Raw genomic sequence first — 12691 nt, 5'->3', positions numbered from 1 at the left:
AATTTCTGGTCAGGCGATGGTCTGGTAGTATTACTGCTAGATTATTAATCCAGAAACTCAGCTAATGTTCTGGAAACCAAAAGAGAAAATGCTGGAAAATCCCAGCAGGTCTGACAGTAAGGAGAGAAAAGAGCTGATGTTTTGAGTCCAGATGACCCTTTGTCAAAGCTGAAGGAACACCATTGTGGTTGACTGTCAACTGTTTCCAAGGGCAACTAGGGACGCACAATAAATGCTGGCCAGCCAGCAACACCCATGTCCCATAAGTGAATGAAAAAGATCTGTCATGTTTGGGTAAGACTTGGGGATATTGTTTGAGAGTACGGTTGATCTGCGGAACAAAGGGGTTGCTCAGCAATGGGCAACGTGAGTTCAAACGGAGAATGGGCCCACACCAGTCTTGCCCACTTCTCTGAGGAATCACCCACTCAAATGGGGAGTCATGCCAGGTCCAGGTACCCAAATTTCCAATAGGTATTTGACGAGATTCTGCTAGAATCTCTCTATTAGTGGAATTCAGTGCTGCAGGGATGAAATGTAGACAAGTGTAGAATTTGATTTTAGTTCGTTCACGGGATGTTGGGGGTCGCTGGTGAGGCCAGCTTTTTACCCATTCCTAATCACCCTCGAAGGTGATGGTGAACTGCTGCAGTCCCTGTGGTGTTGGTACATCCACAGTGCTGTTAGAGAGAGAATTCCAGTATTTTGACCCAACGCAGTATAGAAAGGGCGATACATTTCCAAGTCAGGATGGTGTGTAATGACTGATTTAAGAAGTAATCTCTGACTGGCTGCTAGGGGAATTACACTGGGGTCTGAGAAAAGAAATCTTCAGCGCTGAATAATGGAATCGGTCAGTGTTTCGAGATTATTAATTTGAGGAAGAGACGCAATGAAAATTAGTCAAATTGGCAGGTCTACTGAACAAGTGGGGCTGTAGGATTGGGAGGAAGCAGGTCAGAAGGAGTTGGACAAAATGCATGGTAAGTGGGCAGAACCCTGCTGACTGGAATTTAGCAAGTACAATCGTAGCATGCTGCTGATAAGAAGAAAATTTAAACCAGATATGGGAACTAAAAGTCACATGTTCCCTCACACATTGAGACTGCAGCACAAGAGTCTCCATAGGTTCAACTCCACCAATCTCAGACAATGTAGGACAAAAGGAATCAGAACTATTAAGACGCTGCACTATGTGGCCAGAAGGCTAAAAGTTAAAGGAAGGTGCAATTTAACTGTTGTGTGGCCTGGCTATAGGGTGGCACGGTTGCACAGCAGGTAGCACTGCTGCCTCACAGCGCCAGGGACTCGGGTTCAATTCCAGCCTCAGGTCACTGTCGGCGTGGAGTTTGCACATTCTCCCCATGTCTGCATGGGTTTCCTCTGGGTGCTCCGGTTTCCTCCCATACTCCCAAGATATGCCAGTTGTGTGGAGTCTGCATGTTCTCCCCATACCTGTGTGGGATTTCTCCGAGTGCTCCATTTTCCTCCCGCAGTGCGAAGATGTGTAGGTTGTATGGATTAGCTGTGGCAAAAACATGGGGTAATGGGGATAGGGTGGAGGGGAGGGCTTGGTGGGGATGTTCTTTCAGCGGGTCAGTGCAGACTCAATGGGCCAGATAACCTCTTCTGCACTGGTTATATTCTGGTTATACTACCCTTCAAGTAACACTGTTCTGGTTATTGAGAGACATGGGAGATACCCCAGCATTGGAGACCATGCAGAGAAAAGTTGCTCTTATTTAGCAATGTCATGGGTCATGAGGTAGTTGGGGGCGATTCGACTGTGAAAAGTGGTGTCCAAGAAGTAATCTGACTTGACTTTGATTTGATTTGATTTATTATTGTCACATGTATTAGCATACAGTGAAAAATATGATTTCTTGTGCGCTAAACAAAGCATACCGCACATAGAGAAGGAAATGAGAGAGTGCAGAATGTAGTGTTACAGTCATAGCTGGGGTGTAGAGAAAGATCAACTTAATGCAAGATAGATCCATTCAAAAGTCTGATAGCAGCCGGGAAGAAGCTGTTCTTGAGTTGGTTGGTGTGTGACCTCAGACTTTTGTATCTTCTTCCCGACAGAGGTAAGTAGAAGAGAGAATGTCCGGGGTGCGTGGGGTTCTTAATTATGCTGACTGTTTAGCCGAGGCAGCAGGAAGTGTAGACAGTTGATGGGTGGGAGGCTGGTTTCTGATGGAAATGAGTAAGATAATGAATATCAAGCAAACAAGAATCAAATAGTTATCTATAACTAAACTCAGGAGAAGAACAAGGTTCAAATAGGACTGACAGAATGGTGATCTTCCCACACAGCATGATTAATATATGGGGTGGATTTTTGCGAAGCATTGTGAAGATCTTGGAATCATTCAAGAAACCGTATGCAGCAATTGCTGGAATTCTAAGAATCTTTCCAAATGAGTTAAGATATGAATAATGGTATTAAACATGTAACATTGTCTGGTAAATGCACCAGCCTCTTACAGAGAATCTTCTTTTCACTAAGATGGTACCGCAGAAATCAGAGCTGAAAGAAGCACTGGTGGAGGAAAAATACCGATATTCACATCTTTTCAGTTCATTGTTATCAACAGACCTTGCAATATATTTAAATTTTCATATCAGCTTGCAATTCTGTCAATTTTCCCATTGTGGATTCTAATCACTGATGGAAACTGCCAATGATAGAATCCCGACAGTGTAGAATGAGGTCATTCAGCCCATTGAATCTTCACCAACTCTGGGATGGAGTATCTTATTCAGACCCACCCCACCTGCCCTATCCCTGTAACCCCACACATTTACTCCCCAATCCCCCAACCTACACATCTTGGGACTTGAGGGGGCAATTTAGCATGGTCAATCCACCTAACCTGCACATCTTTGGACTGTGAGAGGAAACTGGAGCACCAGGAAAAACATCACACAGACACGGGGAGAACATGCAAGCTCCACACAGACAGACACCCAAGTCTGGAATCGAACCTGGGTCTCTAGCGTTGTGAAGCAGCTGTGCTAACCACTGTGCCATCATGCTGTGATATATCAGTCATTATTAAGGCCGGGGTTGTTTCCCTTACAGCAGAGGAGGCTGGGGGTAGGACTTGATTGAGAGATGTACAAAATTATGAGAGGCATAAATAGAATGTTCTTTAGGGAAGGAAACCTGCCATCCTTGCCTGGTCTGGCCTACATGTGACTCCAGACCCACACTAATGTGGTTGACTGTCAAATGCCTTCCAAGGGCAACTAGGGATGGGCAATACATGCTGGCCAGCTAGCAGTGCTCACGCCCAAGAATGAAAAAGGTATTTCCCCTCAGTAGAGGGGTTGAATAACCAGGGAGTGTAGATTTAAATTAAGGGGAGGAGATTTTACAGGGGATTTGAGGAAAAGCATTTTCACCCAGAGGATGGTGGGAATCTGGAACTCGCTGCCTGAAAGGGTGGTAGAAGCAGGAACCCTCACAATATTTAAGAAGCATTCAGATGAGCACTTGAAATGTCATAATATACAAAGCTGCAGACCAAGTCCTGGAAAATGGGATTAGGATAGGTGCTAACCAGCATAGACATGATGGGCCAAATGGTCTCTTTCTGTGGCTGTGGATCTCTGCTATGATCATACTGAATGGCGGAGCAGGCTTGGAGGCCCTACACCAGCTCCCAGGTTCTCTACTGCCATGTTCCTATGTAACCAGCTTGCCCAGGTTTTTGGTGTGATATATTGGTATGTTTAATCCACATGTGTTCACTTATTATCTTCTATTCATTCAGGACATAGACACATGACTTTAGACTACAACAGGAAAATAGAGGGACAACATTGCAAATTGACTGTTGCTGATATTCAGTATAATGGTGCACCACTCTCTCCCATCCTAGTGTAGCCAATGTAGGGTGTTGGTAAGACCACATCTGGAGTATTATGTCCAGTTTTGGTCTCCTTATTTGAGGAAGGATTTGGTGGCATTGGACATACTTCAGAGGAGGTTCACTGGATTGATTCCGGGGATGAAGGAGTTGACATATGAAGAAAGGTTAAACAGTTTGGGCGTATACTCGCTGAAGTTTGAGAGGGAGACCTGATTGAGGTACGTAAAATACCAAAAGGGATTGACATAGTAAATGTAGACTAAATGTTTCCCCTTGTGGGGCAACCTAGTACAAGATCACTGATATAGGTTAAGAGGCGGTAGATTTGAAACTGAGATGAGGAGCAACTACTGCTTACAAAGAATGATGAATTTGTGGAACTCACTGCCCCATAGTGAGGAGGAGTCTGAATCAATGAATGGTTTCAAGAGGGCGATAGATATATTTCGAATAAAAAAAAAGGGAAAGAGGGATATGGGGAACAGGTAGGGAGGTGGATTTGAGACCAGGGAGAGATCTGCCATGATCTGATTGAATGACGGAGCAGGCTCGAAGGGCTGAATCGCCCAGTTCTGCTTCTAATTCCTATATTCCTAAACATTGATAGCTAACAGGTTTACACTGAACTTCCAGCCTTCCCTCACGCTCAGAATTCCTGCCCGTCTGTACACCTCAATCTCCCTCTACACCAGCCTCTGCAGTTTCTGGCATGGAGTCCCCTTGACTTCATTGCCACAAAGAAAGAGGGTGGGGGGGGAGGGGGGAGGGGGGAGGTGGTGGAACCATTCAATGTGATCCCTGAATTCTGAGCTCCAGTGAGTGGAATGTGGCACCCTCGCAGCCCTGAAAATCCTCCTCTGCCACCTCAGTGAAAATATAGGAGACGGGAAGTGGAAGTTGCAGCAGTCACCGCAGAGGTAAAGGTCAGCGTGTAGGTCATGGAGCAGCTTCAGAAGCCTCAGGAAGGTTTGAAGCAGAAGTCTTGCATCCTGAAATGGGAGGGGGATTTTCAGTGACAAGAAGGGGGCAGGGAAAGGGCGAGGACAGGAGGAAGAGGAAGGCAAGCACTCAGCAGGAAACATTCTTGTTCCACTTACTCTGCTTTGGTGTGATAAATAGCTGAGAGTTAAAGGGCTGATGCACCACTAAGCTCTTTAAAAGAGAAAAATGTATTCGGCAAAAAAAAATGCTTAACTGCTACAATTTTTCATCTCAGTGCGAGTGGGGCGGAAAGGAAATGCGTGTGTTTTGAGAGTGAGGGGTGCAGTGATATGAAGATGTGACCAAAAGAGAAAATGCTGGAAAATCTCAGCAGGTCTGGCAGCATCTGTAAGGAGAGAAAAGGTCAAAACGAAAAGTGGGAGATATTTATAAAGCAGTGAAGGTGTTTGGGGGGGGGGGGGCGGGGGAGAGACATTTGGAAATCCAGTCGGAGAGAAGAACAGTACTTCTCCAGGGTAGGTATTCCTGCAAGAGAAGTGACAGCGCGTTAAACACTGGATAAAAGCAAATTACTGCAGAGGCTGGAATCTGAAAGCGAAAGAGAAAATGCTGGAAAATCTCAGCAGGTCTGGCAGCATCTGTGAGGAGAGAAAAGAGCTGAAGAAGCTTTGCTGTTCTTTCTGACAGAATGTCTGTATGTTCCTCCCCCCCCCCCCGCATCCACCTTCGCTGCTTTATAAATATCTCCCACTTCCCTATGCCTTTTAGCCTTGACAAGGGATCATCATCTGGACTCGAAATGTCAGCTCTTTTCTCTCCTTACAGATGCTGCCAGGCCCGCTGAGATTTTCCAGCATTTTCTCTTTTGCTTTCAGATTCCAGCGTCCGCAGTGAAATGAAGTTGGATACCGCCAGCCCAGTGTTTTGGAGGCATTTTTTTCTAGTTATGATCATTGAATGGAGGAACAGACTCGATGGGCTGAATTGCCTCATCTGCTCCTAAATCGTATGGTCTTATTAACAATTTCACTGGAAGGATTTGAGAGAATGTGCTACCAATAGTGTAACATGAATATGTCAGTGCAAGAAACTTATTTGGACAGCATCCACTACCAGTAAAGTGTGACATTCTGATGACTGATCCTTTTAGTTAATAAATTTAAACCCAGTTACAGGCTGTTGACTAGAACTTTACAGTCTAACAATGTGGACAGAAGACGGTCTGTTCAAGTGGTTGTGTTTTCAGTCACGCGAAGGAGAAAAGTAACTTCCAGTGAAAATAGTTGTTATAAGCAGAAGGTAACCGCACAGGACACTAATCAGTCATTACAACTTGTTCCAGGGACCAAAAGTACTTGTAAACCAAATATGGCGCTGAAGTGGGCAAGGTAATCAGTAGCTGTATAAATAACTGAATGGTATGTGGGCAGCAATAGCAAAAAGCTTGGTACGTGACTCTGACTGAAAGAAGGTACCAAGGAAGAAAAAGTACAGCTATCACTGATAACGAGAAAAGGCAAATGTTAGAAAAAAGTGGGCGATCCAGAAATTTGCTGAAAGTGCGGTGGAAAATATATGAAAGTTAAGTGAGTCACTTGTGAAGGAAGTTTAAAAGTGATATCATAGTAAATTCCACTGAAGTAAATATTTAAAAATGAATGTTTCCATTATGTGACATGAAATTGAAATCCATCTTATTTTCTTCATTATTGAGCACGCATCTGTAAACTCCCATTTTGTGGATATTTTGCTTTTTAAAATACTGTTCAAAAAATTGCTGATATTCTGGCAAACTGTTAAGCAAATTAATAGCTTGCGACAACTTAGATTCAGAAACTTCCTCTTTGCAATTCAAAGTTCTTAAAAAAAACTGTATACACCAAATTGCAAAGCAATTGGTGGCCTGGTGGCACAGTGGTTAGCACTGCTGCTTCACAGTACCAGGGACCTGGGTTTAATTCCTGGCTTGGGTCACTGTCAGTGTGGAGTTTGCACGTTCTCCCCGTGTCTGCGTGGGTTTCCTCCGGGTGCTCCGGTTTCCTCCCACAGTCCAAAGATGTGCAGGTGAGGTGGATTGGCCATGCTAAATTGCTCCTTAGTGTCAGGGGGACTAGCTAGGGTAAATGCATGGGGTTGTGGGGATGGGGCCTGGGTGGGTTGTGGTCGGTGCTGACTCAATGGGCCTTCTTCTGCACTGTATGGACTCTATCTATCTCTAACTCACTGTGAATTCCAGAAGGACCAGGTTATTTAAAAACTGGCTGCTGCATGAGGATCTTGTTTCTAGGAGCCTAAGTAATTCCCCAGTTGATGCCAATCACTTGAAGTCAGTTAAATTCTCAATGGCTATACAATGAACAGAATGGAAGGTCTTATACCTGCATTTTACTGCTATGTGTGAGCAATATTGGTTGTATAAGTATCACCTTATTTAAGCGAACAAATGATGTTCCTCATTTCTAGATACTAAAAAGTTGTCATCATTCCAATTGATAATTGGCTGCTCTCCTCTTTTGAGGGGGAGAACTGACTGGTGGTAATTTAACCTGAGGGTAACCACACCTCAGACAATGGGCAAGGTTGAGAAGGCAGGGCTTTCATGATATATGATGCGGCGTTGGACTGCATACCGGCGTTGGGCTCGGGTAAGCACAGTAAAAAGTCTCACAATGCCACGTTAAAGTCCAACAAGTTTATCTGGTAGCACTAGCTTTCGAAGTATCGCTCCTTCTTCAGGTGAGTGGGAATTGTGTTCACAAACAGGGGATATAAAGACACAAACTCAATTTACAAGATAATGGTTGGAATGCGAGTCTTTACAGGTAACCAAGTCTTAAAGGTATAGACAATGTGAGAGGAAGGAGGGCTAAGCATAGGTTAAAGAGATGTGTATTGTCTCCAGCCAGGACAGTTAGTGAGATTTTGCAAGCCCAGGCAGGTCTTGGGGATTACAGATAGTGTGACATGAACCCAAGATCCCGGTTGAGGCCGTCCTCATGTACGTGGAACTTGGCTATCAGTTTCTGGTGAGCGGTTCTGCACTGTCGTGTGTCATGAAGGCTGCCTTGGAGAATGCTTACCCGAAAATTAGAGGCTGAATGCCCGAGACTGCTGAAGAGTTCTCCAACAGGAAGAGCACTCCTGCCTGGTGATTGTCAAGCGGTGTTCATTCATCCTTTGTTGTAGTGTCTGCATTGGTCTTCCCAATGTACCATGTTTCGGGACATCCTTTCCTGCAGCGTATCAGGTAGACAATGTTGGCTGAGTTGCAGGAGCATGTACTGTGTACCTGGTGTATTCTCACGTGAGATGATGGCATCCGTGTCAATGATCCAGCACATCTTGCAGAGATTGCTTTGGTAGGGTTGTGTGGTGTCGTGGTCACTGTTCTCCTGAAGGCCGGGTAGTTTGCTGCGGACAACGGTCTGTTTGAGGTTGTGTGGTTGTTTGAAGGCAAGAAGTGGGGGTATGGGGATGGCCTTGGTGAGATGTTCGTCTTCGTCAATGACATGTTGAAGACTCCGGAGAAGACGTCATAGCTTTTCCACTCCAGGGAAGTACCGGATGACGAAGGGTAATATGTTCACCGTGTCCCATGTTTGTCTTCTGCGGAGGTTGATGCGGTTTTTCACTGTGGCGCATCGGAACTGTTGATCGATGAGTCAAGCGCCATATCCTGTTCTTATGAGGGCATCTTTCAGCGTCATGATATAGACAAGTATAGATAGATAACCTTGGCAAGTGCACCAATGTAATCACCTCAATAGACAATGAGTGGCTTGACAAGGAGAAGGTCTGAAGACAGATTTAACCATGGGCACTGTGACATTTTGATACACTGTAAAAGTAATTGATTCAGATACATTCTGTTGAAGATATACCATTCACCGAATCAACAGCTCTGTTCATTGGCACATGTCCCCTGGTAAGCTGGTGCGCTGCTTGTCAAGGGGCACTTTGAGCGCAGCAGAATCTTCCAGTATATCAGCTGACAGTTGCTATAGTCAGTGATAATCTGCCACTTAGAAAACGGGCAATTATTAAAAAATATCAGCCTAATATTGAAAGTCATTCAACCGTCAAGCCACATAGCATGGAAGGACAACTGTCAGCAACCGTGTCTAGATTGACTTTCTGTGAGAGCTATCCAATTTATCCCCCTCTGCTACTCATTCCACATAGACTGCAGAGTATCCCTGCCAAAAGATCTCCTGAATTTCAATGAATTTGTCTGTATGGCAAAACAGTGCATTCTGAATGCATCAGCCAATGGTGTAGTGAGCTGTGTGATACTCCCATTGGATATGTTGTCATGTGTCATGAAGGCCACCTTGGAGAACGCTTATCCGAAGATCAGAGGCTGAATGCCCATGACTGCTGAAGTGTTCTCCGACTGGAAAAGAACACTCCTGCTTGGTGATTGCCGAGCGGTGTTCATTCATCCGTTGTCGTAGCGTCCCATAAGCTAGTGCGCTTCTTGTGATAGCTAATTATATAACACAAATGTGTTGTAAACAGTAACTGTAACTGATTTCACAAATTGCAATCTCCAGCAGCACATTTTGGTAGAGGTGGGTACAATTTTGTCTTTTAAAAAGCATTTAGACAGTTACATGGATAAGATGGGCATGGAGGGATATTGGCCAAACATGGGCAATTGGGACTAGCTTCATGGTAAAACCTGAGCGGCATGTTTCAATGCTGCAAATCTCTATGATTCTATATGATTATATGATTAAAACAACATGGTCACAGTCATGCCATTGCCCATAATTAGGACTTATTACTTATTTAGGAGCTGGACTATAAGAAGCAATGGTTGTGACTCGTAATGTGACTCATAATGGAGAGGCCCAGAGTAATATCTGGGGGATTGTCAAATCCCATAATGGCAGCTGGTGGAATTTAAATTCAATTAATAAATTTCAGTAACAGTCAACGTCATTCACTGTTGTAAAAACTCATCTAGCTCACTGACACCCTTTGAGAGAAGGAAGTCTACCGTCCTTACTTGGTCTGGCCTACATGTGACTCCAGACCCACAGCAATGGTGTTGATTCTTAACTGCTCTCTAAAATGGGCTAGTAAGCTATTTGGTTCAAAGGCAATTAGCGTTGGACAACAAATATTGTCTTTGCCAATGGATGCCCACATCCCATAGAAGAGTAAATTTAAAAATAAAAGAGGGGTCATGGACACTATCAATACAGTTGCAGGCGCCACAGTTTGAGTAGCTATTTTGTGCTGGAACCAGGGATACTGCTGTCTTGGTGATCACACAGTGGTTAATATACCATTCTAACATTGAGGTTTCCAAGAGCCTTACTGATGGTGTACTTATCTCTTCCACTGTTTTGGTTCTCTAACCATGGAGGGATTGCTTGTTTAGCTCTAAGAGTCCATTCAAAAATACTAACAGAAAAAGCATAATAGAAATAAACCTAACTTTTTACTCCTGGTAATATAATTGTGCAATCCTGCAGATTAAGAATGTTTGTACATTGATATAAGTCATTGAGTGTCCTACGGACAAAATATCCAAAATAAGTTTATGGACTCTAGAATCTTTAACCTCAGCCCTACAATGCATTCCTCCAGCAAAGGATTTTTATTCCTAATGTCAATTGATGATCTGTGTTTCCAGAATGCAAGTTTCACATTGTTCCTGACTCGGATTTATTCCTTAAAGCTATCACAGGATGTTGGGGCTGAGGTGGATGGATTGGCGTTAAGGTACAGATTAGCCATGATCCAACTGAATGGTGGAGTAGGACCAAGGGGCTGAATGGCCTCCGCTTGTTGCTGTGGTCAGAATTTCTAGAGGCTCCAAACAGTGGTTAATCAAGATTACCCAGCAGTTCAAGGGTGCCGTATTCCAACAATAATTATAGTCAAGTCATTAATTCCCAGAGTCTGACAGAAAGCACTAATGGCATTTTTTAAATAGGATTCTTCCTGAAGGAGCGATGCGAAAGTTTTGAAGGAGAAGCAGCATGTCAGCCATGTCCTGGGGGAACGTATTCGTCAGGGTGGAACACATACAGCTCTTGTGTCCAATGCACAGACTGTGCCACAGGTGAATATTGTGTTTCTAATTGTGCTTATTGCTTTCAATCGAAGAATGAAGACATGTACAACTTTGTATCCACAATTTATTTCCAGCCTAGAAGGAAGGTTTCCCTTTTGCCAAACCCAAGTCCTGTCTTTTTTTTTATTCCAATTCAACCCAATCAAATTCAGAGTCTCAACAAGTTGGGACATTCCCGATCCAAGGTGACAAGACAGGGCTCTCGCCTTGGGCTTGATCCATGTGACCCAAGCTGACTGGCATAGGTATAGCTCCTCCTCCAAGGCTTGATCTCATTTGCATCTTAAGGCCAAGATGCCGCTTTTAAAAATTGCTTCAAATGAAGCTAAAATGTAACCTAATGACTTCATGTCCATGTCCATACTATACTTGATCTTAGCCATAGGAACTCTCCACATTCACTCCATTTGACGAAGGGTCATCCAGACTTGAAACGTTGTCTCTATTCTCTTTCCACAGAATGCTGTTAGACCGTTTCTTTAGCATTTTCCGTTTTTTAAATTTCTGATTACAGCATCTGCATTTTTTTTTGCCTTTATTCCATTGCCTGCTCCTTCTCTTTCCTTTTTACATTCTCCCTTTCCCAGCATTGAGGTGAGGGAGTTGATTGAGGAACAGCGCATCAGCTGAGGAGGAGAAATGGGGAAGAAAGGAGAGGGGGAGGGGATGGGGGGGAGAACCGTGGTTAGCACTGCTGCTTCATAGCGCCAAGGAACTGAGTTCAATTTCCAGCTTAGGTCACTGTGTGGAGTTCAAACTATCTCTCCGTCTCTGCGTAGGTTTCCTCCCACAGTCCAAAGATGTGCGGGTTAGGTGGATTGGCCATGTTAAATTGCCCCTTAGTGTCAGGGGGACTAGCTAGGGTAAATGCATGGGTTATGGAGATGGGGCTTGGATGGCATTATGGTTGGTGCAGACTTGATGGGCTGAATGGCCTCCTTCTCACTGTAGGATTCTATGATTCTAAGAAGCCTTGACTGTCCCAGCTGACAGTCTATTGTTAATCTATGTAGTTAGTAAGACTGTTATGTTAGAGGCGATGAGACCTCAGTTTTGTACACAGCAATACCTGGATAGGGACTCCCTCCCTAAACTGGTTCCATGTTATCAGAGATGTGTTGGGAGGAGCTGGAGGTTTGAATGAGATAATGTCCCTCATTATGTTTTAATTTTTTTAAAAGATCAGCATTCATTAGACGAACAGCAAAATATTTTTCATTCTGGTCCTTCTGTTATAAAAGCACCTTTTGTGAAAATGCTTTGTGTTTTGATGCAGTCAATGCCGTGTGTAAAAGGCCATGTAGCAGCACATCTAACGCTGAATGCCAGTGTGATAAAGACAAACGATGGAAATCAGGTATGAAACCAATAACGTTTAATGCGCTACAAGAAAAGAAAACGACACGGTGGCACAGTGGTTAGCACTGCTGCCTCACAGCGCCAGGCACCCGACTTCGATTCCTGGCTTGGGTCGCTGTCTGTGAGGAGTGCACACATTCTCCCCATATCTGCGGGACTTGAATGAGGAACAGAGCATCAGCTGTGGAGGAGGAGGAGCAGAAGAAACAGGGAAGAACGGAGAGGGGGAGGGGGTGGGGAGAGAACCATGGTTAGCACACCTCACAGCACCAAGGACCTGGGTTTAATTTCCAGCTTGGGTCACTGTGGAGTTTAAACATTCTCTCCATGTCTGCGTGGGTTTCCTCCGGGTGCTCCGATTTCCTCCCACAGTCCAAAGATGTGTGGGTTAGGTGGATTGGCCATGCTAAATTGCCCCTTAGTT

The sequence above is a fragment of the Carcharhinus amblyrhynchos genome, chromosome 30, assembly GCF_965287045.1.
Source record: "Carcharhinus amblyrhynchos chromosome 30, sCarAmb.v2.hapA, whole genome shotgun sequence".
Taxonomy (NCBI): Eukaryota; Metazoa; Chordata; class Chondrichthyes; order Carcharhiniformes; family Carcharhinidae; genus Carcharhinus; species Carcharhinus amblyrhynchos.
Note: the sequence above shows the minus strand (reverse complement) of the source record.